Source organism: Pleurodeles waltl, chromosome 9 (genome assembly GCF_031143425.1).
Source record: "Pleurodeles waltl isolate 20211129_DDA chromosome 9, aPleWal1.hap1.20221129, whole genome shotgun sequence".
In the NCBI taxonomy this organism is placed as follows: domain Eukaryota; kingdom Metazoa; phylum Chordata; class Amphibia; order Caudata; family Salamandridae; genus Pleurodeles; species Pleurodeles waltl.
In genome coordinates this window covers 794,696,554-794,713,127 of record NC_090448.1, presented here as the reverse complement: position 1 = coordinate 794,713,127, position 16,574 = coordinate 794,696,554, and the positions used below count along the sequence as shown (strand labels likewise).

The following is a 16,574-nucleotide window of genomic DNA, read 5'->3' as shown; positions in this document are numbered from 1 at the left end:
ATAGGCTCCTTCAGGTGTTAGTAGCCTTTCCTCTCTCCTAGGTAGCCAAACCCTCTTTTCTGGCTATTTAGGGTCTCTGTCTCTGGGGAAACTTCAGATAACGAATGCATGAGCTCAGCCGAGTTCCTCTGCATCTCCCTCTTCACCTTCTGATAAGGAATCGACCGCTGACCGCGCTGGAAGCCTGCAAACCTGCAACATAGTAGCAAAGACGACTACTGCAACTCTGTAACGCTGATCCTGCCGCCTTCTCGACTGTTTTCCTGCTTGTGCATGCTGTGGGGGTAGTCTGCCTCCTCTCTGCACCAGAAGCTCCGAAGAAATCTCCCGTGGGTCGACGGAATCTTCCCCCTGCAACCGCAAGGCACCAAAAAGCTGCATTTCCGGTCCCTTGGGTCTCCTCTCAGCACGACGAGCGAGGTCCCTCGAATCCAGCGACGCTGTCCAAGTGACCCCCACAGTCCAGTGACTCTTCAGCCCAAGTTTGGTGGAGGTAAGTCCTTGCCTCACCTCGCTGGGCTCCATTGCTGGGAACCGCGACTTTGCAGCTACTCCGGCCCCTGTGCACTTCCGGCGGAAATCCTTCGTGCACAGCCAAGCCTGGGTCCACGGCACTCTAACCTGCATTGCACGACTTTCTAAGTTGGTCTCCGGCGACGTGGGACTCCTTTGTGCAACTTCGGCGAGCACCGTTTCACGCATCCTCGTAGTGCCTGTTTCTGGCACTTCTCCGGGTGCTACCTGCTTCAGTGAGGGCTCTTTGTCTTGCTCGACGTCCCCTCTCTCTGCAGGTCCAATTTGCGACCTCCTGGTCCCTCCTGGGCCCCAGCAACGTCCAAAAACGCCAAACGCACGATTTGCGTGTAGCAAGGCTTGTTGGCGTCCTTCCGGCGGGAAAACACTTCTGCACGACTCTCCAAGGCGAGAGGGATCCGTCCACCAAAGGGGAAGTCTCTAGCCCTTTTCGTTCCTGCAGAAACCTCAGCTTCTTCTGTCCAGTCGAAGCTTCTTTGCACCCGCAGCTGGCATTTCCTGGGCATCTGCCCATCTCCGACTTGCTTGTGACTTTTGGACTTGGTCCCCTTGTTCCACAGGTACCCTAGATTGGAAATCCACAGTTGTTGCATTGCTGGTTTGTGTCTTTCCTGCATTATTCCTCTAACACGACTCTTTTGTCCTTAGGGGAACTTTAGTGCACTTTGCACTCACTTTTCAGGGTCTTGGGGAGGGTTATTTTTCTAACTCTCACTATTTTCTAATAGTCCCAGCGACCCTCTACAAGGTCACATACGTTTGGGGTCCATTCGTGGTTCGCATTCCACTTTTGGAGTATATGGTTTGTGTTGCCCCTATCCCTATGTTTCCCCTTTGCATCCTATTGTAACTATACATTGTTTGCACTGTTTTCTAAGACTATACTGCATATTTTTGCTATTGTGTATATATATCTTGTGTATATTTCCTATCCTCTCACTGAGGGTACACTCTAAGATACTTTGGCATATTGTCATAAAAATAAAGTACCTTTATTTTTAGTATAACTGTGTATTGTGTTTTCTTATGATATTGTGCATATGACACTAAGTGGTACTGTAGTAGCTTCACACGTCTCCTAGTTCAGCCTAAGCTGCTCTGCTAAGCTACCATTATCTATCAGCCTAAGCTGCTAGACACCCTATACACTAATAAGGGATAACTGGGCCTGGTGCAAGGTGCAAGTACCCCTTGGTACTCACTACAAGCCAGTCCAGCCTCCTACATTGGTTGTGCAGTGGTGGGATAAGTGCTTGAGACTACTTACCACTCTTGTCATTGTACTTTTCATAAGAGAAAAATATACAAAACAAGGTCAGTGTATATACACATAGCCAAAAAGTTTTGCATTTCCTCTTTTCACTCTTTTCTAAGTGCTGAAAAGTACTTCTAAACTTTCAAAAAGTTCTTAAAAGTTTAAAAAGTTTTTTTGTTTTTCCAAAAAGTTCTGAAAACTTTTTTCTCTTTTTCTATCACTTTAACTCTCTCTAAAAAATGTCTGGCACAGGAAAAAATGTTGAACTGTCCAAACTTGCATATGATCACCTTAGCTGGAAAGGAGCAAGGAGTCTCTGCATAGAGAGAGGTTTGAGTGTAGGGAAGAATCCTTCTTTAGAACTGTTAATTAATATGCTTAGAGTACAGGATAAGGCCATAAGTGCCCAATCTGTAGAAAAAGTAGCTAATGGTTCTCAATCTGATCCAGGGACTCCCCCAGGAAAAGGTTCAGGAAAGAAACTTCTCAGCCTGCCCATTACTAGACAGTCTAGCATAGTTGGTACAGAGGTTGAATCACATCATACTAATGGTGTGCTCTCACATTATACTGGTAGCCAAGCTGTTAGGGTGCCCTCTGTAAGGGACAGGTCTCCTTCTGTTCATTCCCATCATACCTCTGTATCTAGAAATGTCCCTCCCACCCACCCTGATGACAGATTGTTAGAAAGGGAGCTCAATAGATTGAGAGTGGAACAAACCAGACTGAAGCTCAAGAAGCAACAGCTGGATTTGGATAGACAGTCTTTAGAAATAGAGAGGGAAAGACAGAAGTTGGGTTTAGATACCCATGGTGGCAGCAGCAGTATTCCCCATAGTCATCCTGCAAAAGAGCATGATTCCAGGAATCTGCACAAGATAGTTCCCCCTTATAAGGAGGGGGATGACATTAACAAGTGGTTTGCTGCACTTGAGAGGGCCTGTGCTGTACAGGATGTCCCTCAAAAGCAGTGGGCTGCTATCCTATGGCTATCATTTAGTGGAAAAGGTAGGGATAGGCTCCTTACAGTGAAAGAAAATGATGCCAATAATTTCCAAGTTCTTAAGAATGCACTCCTGGATGGTTATGGCTTAACCACTGAACAGTACAGGATAAAGTTCAGAGAGACCAAAAAGGAGTCTTCACAAGACTGGGTTGATTTCATTGACCATTCAGTGAAGGCCTTGGAGGGGTGGTTACATGGCAGTAAAGTTACTGATTATGAAAGCCTGTATAACACAATCCTGAGAGAGCATATACTTAATAATTGTGTGTCTGATTTGTTGCACCAGTACCTGGTAGACTCTGATCTGACCTCTCCCCAAGAATTGGGAAAGAAGGCAGACAAATGGGTCAGAACAAGGGTGAACAGAAAAGTTCATACAGGGGGTGACAAAGATGGCAATAAGAAGAAAGATGGTGAAAAATCTCAAGATAAGCATGGGGATAAGGGTAAAACCAAAGATCCCACTTCAAATCTTAAACACTCTTCAGAGGGTGGGGATAAAACAAATTCTTCCTCTTCTTCCCAACCTGCACACATTAAAAAGCCTTGGTGCTTTGTGTGTAAAAATAGAGGCCATAGGCCAGGGGATAAGTCCTGTCCAGGTAAACCCCCTGAGCCTACCACCACTAATACATCAAGCTCTAGTGCCCCTAGCAGTAGTGGTACTAGTGGTGGGACTGCTGGCAACAGTCAAGCAAAGGGTGTAGTTGGGTTCACTTATGGGTCCATAGTGGAAACTGATGTAATCAGTCCCAAGACAGTTTCTGTCACACCTAGTGGCATTGGCCTTGCCACACTGGCTGCTTGTCCCCTTACAATGGATAAGTACAGGCAGACAGTTTCAATAAATGGTGTTGAGGCCTTGGCCTACAGGGACACAGGTGCCAGTTTCACTTTGGTGACTGAAACCCTAGTGCCTCCTGAACAACACATCATTGGACAACAGTATAAGATTATTGATGTCCATAACTCCACTAAGTTTCTTCCCTTAGCTATAATTCAGTTTAGTTGGGGTGGAGTTACTGGCCCTAAGCAGGTGGTGGTATCACCTAGCTTACCTGTAGAATGTCTCTTAGGTAATGACCTAGAGGCCTCAGGTTGGGCTGATGTAGAGTTTTATGCCCATGCAGCCATGCTGGGCATCCCTGAGGAATTGTTCCCTCTCATTTCAAGTGAAATGAAAAAGCAAAGGAGAGAAGGCCTGAAAACTCAGGATCCCTCTCCATCAACAGGTAAAAAGGGTATCACAGTATCCCCTAACCACCCTACCATTCAGGATACTATTCCTGTGGTGGGAGAAACCTCTCCTGGGGTGGCACCTGTTCCAAGGGAATCATCAGCTGGCATAGCTGGACTCCCTGAGGTAGAAGTACCTCTCTGTGGGATAAATAACATTGGTGACAAAAAGAGCACCATTTTAGTTAACATGGAGCATCCCTCCAACCCTCCCAGAGAAACTTTAGTGCAGAAACCCTGTACTGCCTCACAACACTTAGGTCAGCATCCCTGCCCTAGTGTGGAGCTCATAGGACAGCATCCCTGCCCTGCTCCAACTCAAGAGAAACAGCATCCCTGTTCTCTCTTCCAGCCAAATGGACAAAGTTTTTGTCCAGCTATGGCTTTACTGAGACAGCATCCCTGTCTGGCATTTCCATCATTACAAATAGGTTCAGTGGATAATTCCCACTGCTCTAAACTAAAACTTACTGATAGAAACTCTGAAAATACATCTTCACATTGTTGGTTAGCTAAAAAACTTCAAACAGGGTGGTTTACATCCCCACAGGGAAGTAACCATATAGTGGATGATAAAGGGAGTAACCAGTCTATTGCAGAGCTACTCTCTACTTATCACCACTTAGACAATAAAGTCTCAACTGGCCAAGGTTAGCCTTATTGTCCTTCGTTTGGGGGGGGGTTGTGTGAGAAGGTAGCCTCTTTCTAGCCTTGTTACCCCCACTTTTGGCCTGTTTGTGAGTGTATGTCAGGATGTTTGTCACTGTTTTCACTGTCTCACTGGGATCCTGATAGCCAGGCCTCAGTGCTCATAGTGAAAACACTATGTTTTCAGTATGGTTGTTATATGTCACTGGGATCCTGCTGGTCAGGACCCCAGTGCTCATAGGTTTGTGGCCTATATGTATGTGTCACTGGGACCCTGTCACACAGGGCCCCAGTGCTCATAGGTGTGCATGTATATGTTCCCTGTGTGGTGCCTAACTGTCTCACTGAGGCTCTGCTAACCAGAACCTCAGTGGTTATGCTCTCTCATTACTTTCAAATTGTCACTAACAGGCTAGTGACCAATTTTACCAATTTACATTGGCTTACTGGAACACCCTTATAATTCCCTAGTATATGGTACTGAGGTACCCAGGGTATTGGGGTTCCAGGAGATCCCTATGGGCTGCAGCATTTCTTTTGCCACCCATAGGGAGCTCTGACAATTCTTACACAGGCCTGCCACTGCAGCCTGAGTGAAATAACGTCCACGTTATTTCACAGCCATTTTACACTGCACTTAAGTAACTTATAAGTCACCTATATGTCTAACCTTTACCTGGTAAAGGTTAGGTGCAAAGTTACTTAGTGTGAGGGCACCCTGGCACTAGCCAAGGTGCCCCCACATTGTTCAGAGCCAATTCACTGAACTTTGTGAGTGCGGGGACACCATTACACGCGTGCACTACATATAGGTCACTACCTATATGTAGCTTCACCATGGTAACTCCGAATATGGCCATGTAACATGTCTATGATCATGGAATTGCCCCCTCTATGCCATCCTGGCATTGTTGGTACAATTCCATGATCCCAGTGGTCTGTAGCACAGACCCTGGTGCTGCCAGACTGCCCTTCCTGGGGTTTCACTGCAGCTGCTGCTGCTGCCAACCCCTCAGACAGGCAGCTGCCCTCCTGGGGTCCAGCCAGGCCTGGCCCAGGATGGCAGAACAAAGAACTTCCTCTGAGAGAGGGTGTGACACCCTCTCCCTTTGGAAAATGGTGTGAAGGCAGGGGAGGAGTAGCCTCCCCCAGCCTCTGGAAATGCTTTGTTGGGCACAGATGTGCCCAATTCTGCATAAGCCAGTCTACACCGGTTCAGGGACCCCTTAGCCCCTGCTCTGGCGCGAAACTGGACAAAGGAAAGGGGAGTGACCACTCCCCTGACCTGCACCTCCCCTGGGAGGTGTCCAGAGCTCCTCCAGTGTGCTCCAGACCTCTGCCATCTTGGAAACAGAGGTGCTGCTGGCACACTGGACTGCTCTGAGTGGCCAGTGCCACCAGGTGACGTCAGAGACTCCTGCTGATAGGCTCCTTCAGGTGTTAGTAGCCTTTCCTCTCTCCTAGGTAGCCAAACCCTCTTTTCTGGCTATTTAGGGTCTCTGTCTCTGGGGAAACTTCAGATAACGAATGCTTGAGCTCAGCCGAGTTCCTCTGCATCTCCCTCTTCACCTTCTGATAAGGAATCGACCGCTGACCGCGCTGGAAGCCTGCAAACCTGCAACATAGTAGCAAAGACGACTACTGCAACTCTGTAACGCTGATCCTGCCGCCTTCTCGACTGTTTTCCTGCTTGTGCATGCTGTGGGGGTAGTCTGCCTCCTCTCTGCACCAGAAGCTCCGAAGAAATCTCCCGTGGGTCGACGGAATCTTCCCCCTGCAACCGCAGGCACCAAAAAGCTGCATTTCCGGTCCCTTGGGTCTCCTCTCAGCACGACGAGCGAGGTCCCTCGAATCCAGCGACGCTGTCCAAGTGACCCCCACAGTCCAGTGACTCTTCAGCCCAAGTTTGGTGGAGGTAAGTCCTTGCCTCACCTCGCTGGGCTGCATTGCTGGGAACCGCGACTTTGCAGCTACTCCGGCCCCTGTGCACTTCCGGCGGAAATCCTTCGTGCACAGCCAAGCCTGGGTCCACGGCACTCTAACCTGCATTGCACGACTTTCTAAGTTGGTCTCCGGCGACGTGGGACTCCTTTGTGCAACTTCGGCGAGCACCGTTTCACGCATCCTCGTAGTGCCTGTTTCTGGCACTTCTCCGGGTGCTACCTGCTTCAGTGAGGGCTCTTTGTCTTGCTCGACGTCCCCTCTCTCTGCAGGTCCAATTTGCGACCTCCTGGTCCCTCCTGGGCCCCAGCAGCGTCCAAAAACGCCAAACGCACGATTTGCGTGTAGCAAGGCTTGTTGGCGTCCTTCCGGCGGGAAAACACTTCTGCACGACTCTCCAAGGCGAGAGGGATCCGTCCACCAAAGGGGAAGTCTCTAGCCCTTTTCGTTCCTGCAGAAACCTCAGCTTCTTCTGTCCAGTCGAAGCTTCTTTGCACCCGCAGCTGGCATTTCCTGGGCATCTGCCCATCTCCGACTTGCTTGTGACTTTTGGACTTGGTCCCCTTGTTCCACAGGTACCCTAGATTGGAAATCCACAGTTGTTGCATTGCTGGTTTGTGTCTTTCCTGCATTATTCCTCTAACACAACTCTTTTGTCCTTAGGGGAACTTTAGTGCACTTTGCACTCACTTTTCAGGGTCTTGGGGAGGGTTATTTTTCTAACTCTCACTATTTTCTAATAGTCCCAGCGACCCTCTACAAGGTCACATAGGTTTGGGGTCCATTCGTGGTTCGCATTCCACTTTTGGAGTATATGGTTTGTGTTGCCCCTATCCCTATGTTTCCCCTTTGCATCCTATTGTAACTATACATTGTTTGCACTTTCTAAGACTATACTGCATATTTTTGCTATTGTGTATATATATCTTGTGTATATTTCCTATCCTCTCACTGAGGGTACACTCTAAGATACTTTGGCATATTGTCATAAAAATAAAGTACCTTTATTTTTAGTATAACTGTGTATTGTGTTTTCTTATGATATTGTGCATATGACACTAAGTGGTACTGTAGTAGCTTCACACGTCTCCTAGTTCAGCCTAAGCTGCTCTGCTAAGCTACCATTATCTATCAGCCTAAGCTGCTAGACACCCTATACACTAATAAGGGATAACTGGGCCTGGTGCAAGTACCCCTTGGTACTCACTACAAGCCAGTCCAGCCTCCTACAGAGAGACCCTAAATAGCGCTGAGAGGGGGATTGGCTACCTACCCACGTATGCACCCAGGTATGCACCTATAAGGAGGGGTCTCTGACATCACCTGCAGGCACTGGTCACTCAGAGGTCTCCAGAGGGTCCCCACACCATGGAATCCAAGATGGCTAACGCCAGGGACACTCTGGAGGAGCTCTGGGAACCACCCCTGGGGTGGTGATGGACAGGGGAGTGGTCACTCCCCTTTCCTTTGTCCAGTTTTGCGCCAGAGCAGGGACTGGGGGTCCCTAAACCGGCGTAGACTGGATTATACAAGGAGGGCACCATTTGTGCTCTTCAAAGCATTTCCAGAGGCTCTGGGAGGTTACCCTGTAACACCTAATTTCCAAAGAGAGAGGGTGTAACACCATCCTCCCTAAGGAAATGCATTGTTCTGCCTTCCTAGGGTTGAGCTGTTCAGTCCCTGTCTGTTAGGTGACAGCAGCTTGGGCTGCAGTGGAAAACTCAGAGAGCTGTTTTGGCAGTACCGGGGGGTCCATTGTGGAGCCCCCAGGGTGCATGGGCTTGGCCCCCCAATACCAGATTTGGATTGGGGGACAATACCATGATCTTAGACACCTCACATGGCCATATTCAGAGTTACCATTGTGATGCTACATATATGCATTGACATATATGTAGTGCACGCTTATAATGGTATCCCCGCACTCACAAAGTCCGGAGAATTAGCCCTGGACAATGTGGGGGCACCTTTGCTATTGCAATGGTGCCCTCACACACAGTAACTTTGCACCTAGCCTTCAGTAAATGAAGGTTAGGCATATAGGTGACTTATAAGTTACTTAGGGCCAGATGTAGGAAGCTGTTTGCATGGTACAAACTGTGAAAATCGCAGTTTGCACCATGCAAACAGCCTTCTGCGATGCACATTCACAATTTGCGAGTCGGTACCGACTCGCAAATTGTGAATGCGACTCGCAAATAGGACGGGGTGTTCCCTTCCTATTTGCAACTCGCATCGCAATGCAGAATTGCTTTGTGACCACGAATGCGGTCGCAAAGCAATTCGCAGTTACCACCAGTGTCACACTGGTGGTAACTCATTCGCAAAAGGGAAGGGGCCCCAATGGGACCCCTTCCCCTTTGTGAATGTGAGCAAAAAGGTTTTTTCAGAGCAGGCAGTGGTCCAATGGACCACTGCCTACACTGAAAAAACAAAACGAAATGGTTTCGTTATTTTTTTTATTTTGCAACTCGTTTTCCTTTAAGGAAAACGGGCTGCAAAATAAATTAAAAAACTGCTTTATTGAAAAAGCAGTCACAGACATGGAGGTCTGCTGACTTCAGCAGGCCACCATCCCTGTGAGTGCAGGGACTCGCTATGGGGTCGCAAAATGCGACCCACCTCATTAATATTTATGAGGTGGGTCTTTGCGACCCCATAGCGAGTCGCAGACGGTGTCTGAGACACCGTTCTGCATCCGGATTTGCGATTCGGAAATTGCGAGTCGCAAAGACTCGCAATTTCCGAATCGCAAATTCGGACCTTGCTACATCTGGCCCTTAGTGCAGTGTAAAATGGCTGTGAAATAGTGTGTGCACTATTTCACTCAGGCTGCAGTGGCAGTCCTGAAGAAAGGTTTGTCTGGGCTCCTTCTGGGTGGCAAAAGAAATACTGCAGCCCATAACAATCTCCTGGAACCCCAATGCCCTGGGTACCTAGGTACCATATACTAGTGACTTATAAGGGGAGGGGGGGGTCCAGTGCGCCAATTAGAATTTGAATATGGAGTCACTAAACTATAGTGACAAATTTGGTAACTAGAGAGAGCATAAGCATTGGAGCTCTGGTTAGCAGAACTTCAGTGACACAATTAAGCATACTGACAACACATATAGGCCACAAACTATGAGCAATGGGGTCCTGGCTAGCAGGATCCCAGTGAAACAGGCAAAACACACTGACAAACAGGGAGAAATTGGGGGTGACATGCCAAGAAAGATGGTACTTTCCTACTCTGACTCATCCCAAACCCATTCTACTACTTTCATCTCCAAAATAACCCTGCCTAAGCTCTTCCCTCCTCTTCCACATCTAGCTCACCCAAACCCAAGTTTACTACCATGATCTCCCAAACAACCCTACTAAATTCTCCATCATTTATCTCACCTTTGACTCATCCAAAACCGCTCCTGCTAGTATGATCTCCCGAACCCTTTCCACAGACTCTTCCCTCCTCCATCTCTCCTTTACTGATCCTAAGCCTCATCCTATTACTATAAACTCCTGATTAACAGTTCTGGATTCTTCCCTCCTCCATCACTGTAGTCAATCCAACTAACAAACTCACTCATATCCTCCGCTGAAATTAATTCATAATAAAACTAAAACTGTACTCATGAACAACAAAGATATCAACAAGTTGTGGCTGTGTATAGACGGTGCGCACTTCCAAGGTTTCTATTGTCCTGAATATCGAAAGTTCATGATGGTATGTCTTATTAGACAGAAGGGAGTGCTCAAGTGGTAGTACACCCAGCCACAGGGTGTGGTAAGTTGTTACCTAAATGGTCACAGTCCATGTATGAGAAGAAGAAAACCACGGCACATCACAGGATGAAGAGGTGACTTAATTTTTGTATGTGTTTGGTTCTGATGAAGCGTCAATGGATCCGGCTGGACCGCTAGACGTGAAACATGTCGACCTGAGCTTAGAGGTCCTATAATAATTAGATCCCTCTAAGATTTATCTGTTCTTTGAAAGTTATTGAGCATTATAACTCAATTTGTGACTTTCATTTTTTATTTTAATCTTGGTCTTTATTCTCGTTGAACTGATTAAATTATGATGTAGATTGGGTGATGAATAACCAATTTTAACAATTTTTCCCTCTCTTTTTGTGTATTGGTGCGTAATTGTAAACATCTTGGTCTGGATAGTTGAACTTACCAGTCACTATCAGAGTAGTACGGTTTACAGCCCCCTCTCGGGGTGCCCGCCAGGCATTGCAGCACCAGCCTGGTGAGGAGTAATTCACGATGATGATGCTTCGCATCCATTGTGATGCTTGAGGGCTCTTGCTTCTGAGACCACTGGTCTCCTAGGTTGGCAGCTTTCCTTCTGGAACAGTGTATTTCATACTTATTCACTATAATTGGGAGACTGTACACTGGACCATATAACCTCCTGGTCCCTCCCCCCCCCCCTTTTGGTTTACACACTTTATTTTGGCCAATTGTGAGGAATACACCTTCCTATTATAAAAGCTGTTCTAACACTTGCCTGGACTCTAATAACAAACCACGCTAATCCTGCTGGTCCATCTTAAATAGAATTATTAGAAGATACCAATATGCACTTCCGTTAGAGATTTTACATCAAATTCTGTACTTCATTACTCTACTAATATTTCTATGACGTTATTATTCTATTGGTCTAATGTCTACTGTGTTGTCTTGGACTTCTTTCTTAGTGTATGGGTCCTAATTTTCTTCTTGGTGTGGTTCCCAAAGAGAGCCTCCATCCACCCTTGACAGTTCCTAATTCTGGCTGTCGGAGGTCTGGACAGGAAGTACTCCCCTTACCCAACCCCCTTTTAAAGAGCAAATCTGCCTTTTATTTTTGCAGTTCTTGAGTGATGTCATCCTATGGGGGTCGTTCTTAAACCTCATAATTTACTGTGCATTCGTTCTTGAGTTATCCCTTGTTTATAGAGCATGCCCTATTAAGTGGCTCTGATATTCACTGTCCAGACTTGGCTCCTTGCCCAACCCATAACAGACGCCAACAGTATTACTGGAGCCGGATTTTTGGGGTATCTTTTTACAATGCAGACAAGCTGCACTCAACATTTACACTGATGGCAGCAGAATAGTATGGTGTGTGCCTTTGTGTTGTGAGGCTGCTGTTTATTATCTTAGGTAGGAGAAGCACCCTTACACTACTCAATTGGTAAAGAACACTTCAATGTGAACTTTGGTAGGGTGACTGAAAGACTATCTATGATGCCAGGAAAGCTTTTACCTCATGTATATAGGTTTGTTTGGGTGTTATAAAGAATATCTTATTAGGCCTTTATCCTTCTCTTCCTCTACCTAGACACCAAAGTTCTCAGCACAGACCTTAATACATATAAAATGTACATATTACGGCTGGGCAATTCACGACACACCACAGCAATAGCCTAAGATTTTTGGACAACCCACACCTTTAGGAAAATTAGTTCGCGTTTTAGGCATCCATTTTGAAGTAAATATATATCTTTTAACAACCAGATTAATCACTTTGTCAAAGTTTACAATTACCAGTTAAATCTAGCTCATAAAGCATATTTTCTAGGCTAGAAAATCCTAATTACCTCCAGGCTGCTCTTTCCGAACCCTCAATCAATCCAATAGAGCCGAACTACACCTACCAACTGAATTCTTCGAACTAAGAAATGCCATCTAGCATCATATTAAAAACTTCAGCTTAAAAACTGCATTCTTCCAACTAAGAAATGCCATCTAGCATCATATTCAAAACGATGTCTCACCAGCAAGGTGATCCACCACAAGAGCCCATAATGCCAAGGTCCAAGTGGCAAGGCTCCACCAGCAACCTTAGAGCCACCAATTAATGCTGCTTGGACAAACACTGCATTAGCACTGTCACTACAGCTGAAAATTCTCAGTGGAGACTGAAGTCCCATAAAACTCTTAAGACAAAACCTGAAACCTTGTCCATTCTACCTTACTTACTAAATTACATAAATAGGTATCCGCTTCTACTGCTCAACATACATTTTATGTATAGTGCTTACTACCATTTTTATGGTTCTGGTATCTTTGGAAATCTGGGCACCTTTTGTAGCTGTAAATTACTTGTTGACAAAAGTCGAAGTGGCCTGACAGATCACCAATGATTTATTACAGTGGACAGTAACCAGCTAGTAAAACGTATTATGTTTGTGAGTGGAGCATTACATGCATAAATGTGTGTCGTGATGGACATTGCCTTTTTAGGGTCAAGCCTGCAAGTGTATGCACTAGAGCATGCGTCTCCCTTGCGAGCCTCTTATGTACAGTAAAGGGCTTGGAGCCCCACCTGTTGCTTACCATTTGTTGGAATAACTGCCCTTCTTATTTGCAGCCTACTAATTGGTATGTGCACTGCAAACATCACATCCATTCCTTACAGTGCAGCAGGGACCAAGCACAGTTTGATTCATCCTAATCTGTGCCCGTCCGCTGCTCTGCGATGTGATTGAGGTGCTACTTCCGCATAGCCTTGTTTTTCTGGTTGCTTGCCCATCCGCTTTCCACCGCCCTGCATCCTCCTGTCTCGGGCAATGTGGGAAGTGCAGGCTCCCTATCGCCAGGCTGCTGCCAGTTTCAGTTTAATAAAGCCCCCCCACACCGAGTGCATGTGATTTCCAGTTGTTTTTTCATTTGTGTGCTTTCCACTGGTTTTAGTATTACTGTGTAGAACGGTCATACAGCCTTTGACTGCATCTTTTTGCAGAGGTCGTTTGACTGACCTTTCATGATGAAGGCATCAAGGGGCATTCACATGATATAAAGGTAATCTGATTTAAAATGTTGCTGAAAGTGTACTTTAGTTAAGTAATGCTTTTGGTGGTGGGGCATAATATTGCTTCGAAGTATTGCGTTTTTCTGTCTCTAAGGGATGTGGTACACGCAGGGTGGGTGAGTGGTGCCTCACGGAGAGCTGCCATGATGTCTTTATAGTGCTTATAAAGGACTTCAGTGAGCCAGGCAGAGAGGGGTGGGGTAACCTCAGCCAGCAGAAGGCAGCTTACAACTAAGGATGGCCTCTACTGCTAGACAGCCATTTAAGACCCTCACCAATGACATGTATGTTTGCATCATCACTTATGCACCATGTGCTCTGTGACAGACCTTCTTAGGTAAAAATGGAGGAGGGTTTGACAAAACAACACTAAGACTGTCAGAGTCTCCCAGCCCAGTAAGATAATTAAGGATGTTAACCAGGTAGTTGCAGGTGACCTTACACAGCTCAGTCTATGAAGAAGCACAGTGGGTTAATATGCCCACTGCATCACTCTGCGTCTAATATGCAGGTACCAAGGCACCTTGTGTAAACTGCAAACTACATGTTGGGATAACAGTAGGATAGCTCAGTTTAGAGAATGTGCTGCAGCAAACACTTTGAATGGGGTGTGGGTCGCATTCAAATCTCAGCTTATTTCTTCGTTCAGTTTTACATTGTCTGATTGCATGCTATCTCAAAAAGCCCCATTCCACTATATTCTGGAAACCCTCTATAAAAAGTTGACCTTAACTTAAAAATGTTATTTTTCCCTCTCTTACTTCTTTCAAAGGACAATCTACTTACCATCCATTTATCTTCTCCATGCCCTCTCACATTGAAGATCACTGATTCCAAGTCGCATGCCCACTTTTTAAAGCTCTTCATTGTATGTCTCCAAATTGCCCATGCCTCATTTTTTATATCACAAACCGTCCTTATTTGAAACCATATCACTACAACTTACCAATACCTTATAGTGTCTAGCCAGTGGTTCACAACCTTTGGTCCAGGTACCCCTCGGGGTCCGCTAAGCCTCCTCTGGGGGTCAGTGACTGCTTAGAAAATGAATATTTACAGATTAATTAAGTGCATCTGAATAAAGTGGCTGAACGTTTTTGAAATTTTTAAAACATACTGCAAATGTCAAGAATACTGAAATTGAAGGCTAAAAATTAAATTAGCATGCCCAAGTTGATTTGTGGGAGCAGTACATGTGCATCAAACAGTATAGTATGGACGATGTATGGCTTCAATTGAATTTAGAAAAGCTCCACCTATCCTATTTATTTTGTTATTTTATTTCTTTGAAAATTAAATAAAATGTTATCATTTGTATATGGGTTTGATGGAATGCTCATTTCTATATTTTGTGTGTACTTCTTTGCGGTTCAGATCGTCAACAATGTTTAGGGCTGGGTCCCTGGCTTCCAGTAATGACTTAGTGGGGAATCCCCAGATTCTAAAAATGATTCAGTGGGGGCGCGTACAAGTATGTAACACACCAAGTGGCCGGTGCAGTGCTTCAACGGTACCATGAAACATGGCACTATAAAATAATAAAATGTAAATGTGCTGATTTATTGGCTTTTGTATCGCCCCCTGCAAACATAGGAAGCCTCAGAGCGCATAAACATTTCGGTTGCAGGATGGAGTTAGGTTTGAGCATGCAGAATAGTTTTTAGGGAATATAAAAGGGAATCAAAGCCATTTGGATAGGGAAGCCTGAAAAATAAACAGGCACATCAAGCCGAGCAAAGGACTACGTACACACTGAAAGAACTACTAACGAGCATTTGCAATGCCATAATTCTCGCATTTGCGAGAGTCAGACCCAGAGAAGTTACCTGGGATGAGGAAATACCCCAAGGGCAGGCCCACGGCCGCAGCGGGTTGGAAACGGATGGCCCCTGTAGAAACGAGCGCTTAAAATAGCCCTCAGGGGCATGAGGAGGAGCAGCAGCAACGCAAGGCGGGGGACAAGAAAGCATACATTATTTTATAGACATATTTATCGCGCCATGAGTCCTTAAGCAATTGCACCGAAACAGTGAACAGTATAATGAATGAATGAAATAAAGCTACATATCACAGAGCACACTTCAAAGACGCTGCACATAATTATCACAGGCTTACACAGAAGCCACAGCTTCACACTCACCAAAAGGTAGCCATAGGTAGCAATATGCCATTTAGGTTTTTTCTCGCACAAATGGGAAAAATGTCGTCCATAAGTGCAGGAAATAGCCCAATGTGGCATCACTGGTTACACAATAGATACAGTTAGAAACACCGACTCGAGAGTTGCTGGTCCATTATTTCCGGTTCGACGGGCGGTTGCTTCCGGTGCGGCAAGGTTTGTTATGGAAGGAATGGACTTTTCTAACCAATTGCAACGCTTATCCTGCAGTATAGGTACAGAAACCGAAAAGTGGCGCCTGTTAGTCTATCATTTGATTTGACAATCATAGTTTCTTAATACTTTCTCTCATCCACGCGCGTGTGAGTTGGTTAGCTGAAGGAAACTTGAGGCAATAATTGAAATGTTGAGAGATTGGAGGTAAGGCCAATGTTAAAGCACCCCCTTTTTGATTCTGCTCGAGTAGTGGTGTACAGAAAAATGCCGTAGAGGTCCGTAAACCGCGGATTAACGAGATGAACCTAACTCTGTACCCCTTCCAGTCAGATCGTTAGCTGAAACTTGAGAAAATATGTTTACAAAACCATGTAACTAAAAATGAGGTAATAGTTAATTTTATTTAACATATAGATGGGCGAGTCGACAAATAAATTGACAGAGGTTAGCAAGATTTACTTCTAAATACCTGTACTCGAGTCGAGGTATTCAAATGAGAGACATGTAAATATTACATCTAACCAAGTCATTTAAAGTTTCTTAAAATATCACGTGCATTTCTTTGTCAACCAATATTCAGTTTCCATATCTCTCAAATTATGACTGCAGTATACATTCAACCAGGAATAAAAGTAAACTACATACCCCCTATCCCTTAACTCCCCTCCGCCAGCGCCATTACAGATCTTCATTTCTAATTTCACATGGCACTCAATATATATTTTGCATTATTCTGTTTGCAGCGTTGTAAAGTCATGCTAGGTGGACATTATGTACGTGCTAGGCTGGTATTTAAAACACCCTGCAAATTACTGCATTTATTTTCGAA

The 16,574-nt window shown here is 45.5% G+C and overlaps 1 protein-coding gene across 3 annotated transcripts in view; it reads left to right on the top strand.

Annotated features, from left to right (window-relative positions):
* Positions 1–15,676: 15,676 nt before the first annotated feature.
* The window catches only part of MUS81 (MUS81 structure-specific endonuclease subunit), a 382,977-nt gene continuing 382,079 nt past the window's right edge, over positions 15,677–16,574 (top strand). Inside the window, exon 1 of one of the 3 annotated variants that reach the window (XM_069208031.1) lies at positions 15,677–15,745. The gene's annotated coding sequence lies outside the window, so the exon portion shown is untranslated. Of the gene's footprint in view, positions 15,950–16,574 lie in introns of all 3 variants that reach the window. The other 2 variants (XM_069208030.1, XM_069208029.1) reach the window with 2 other exon arrangements.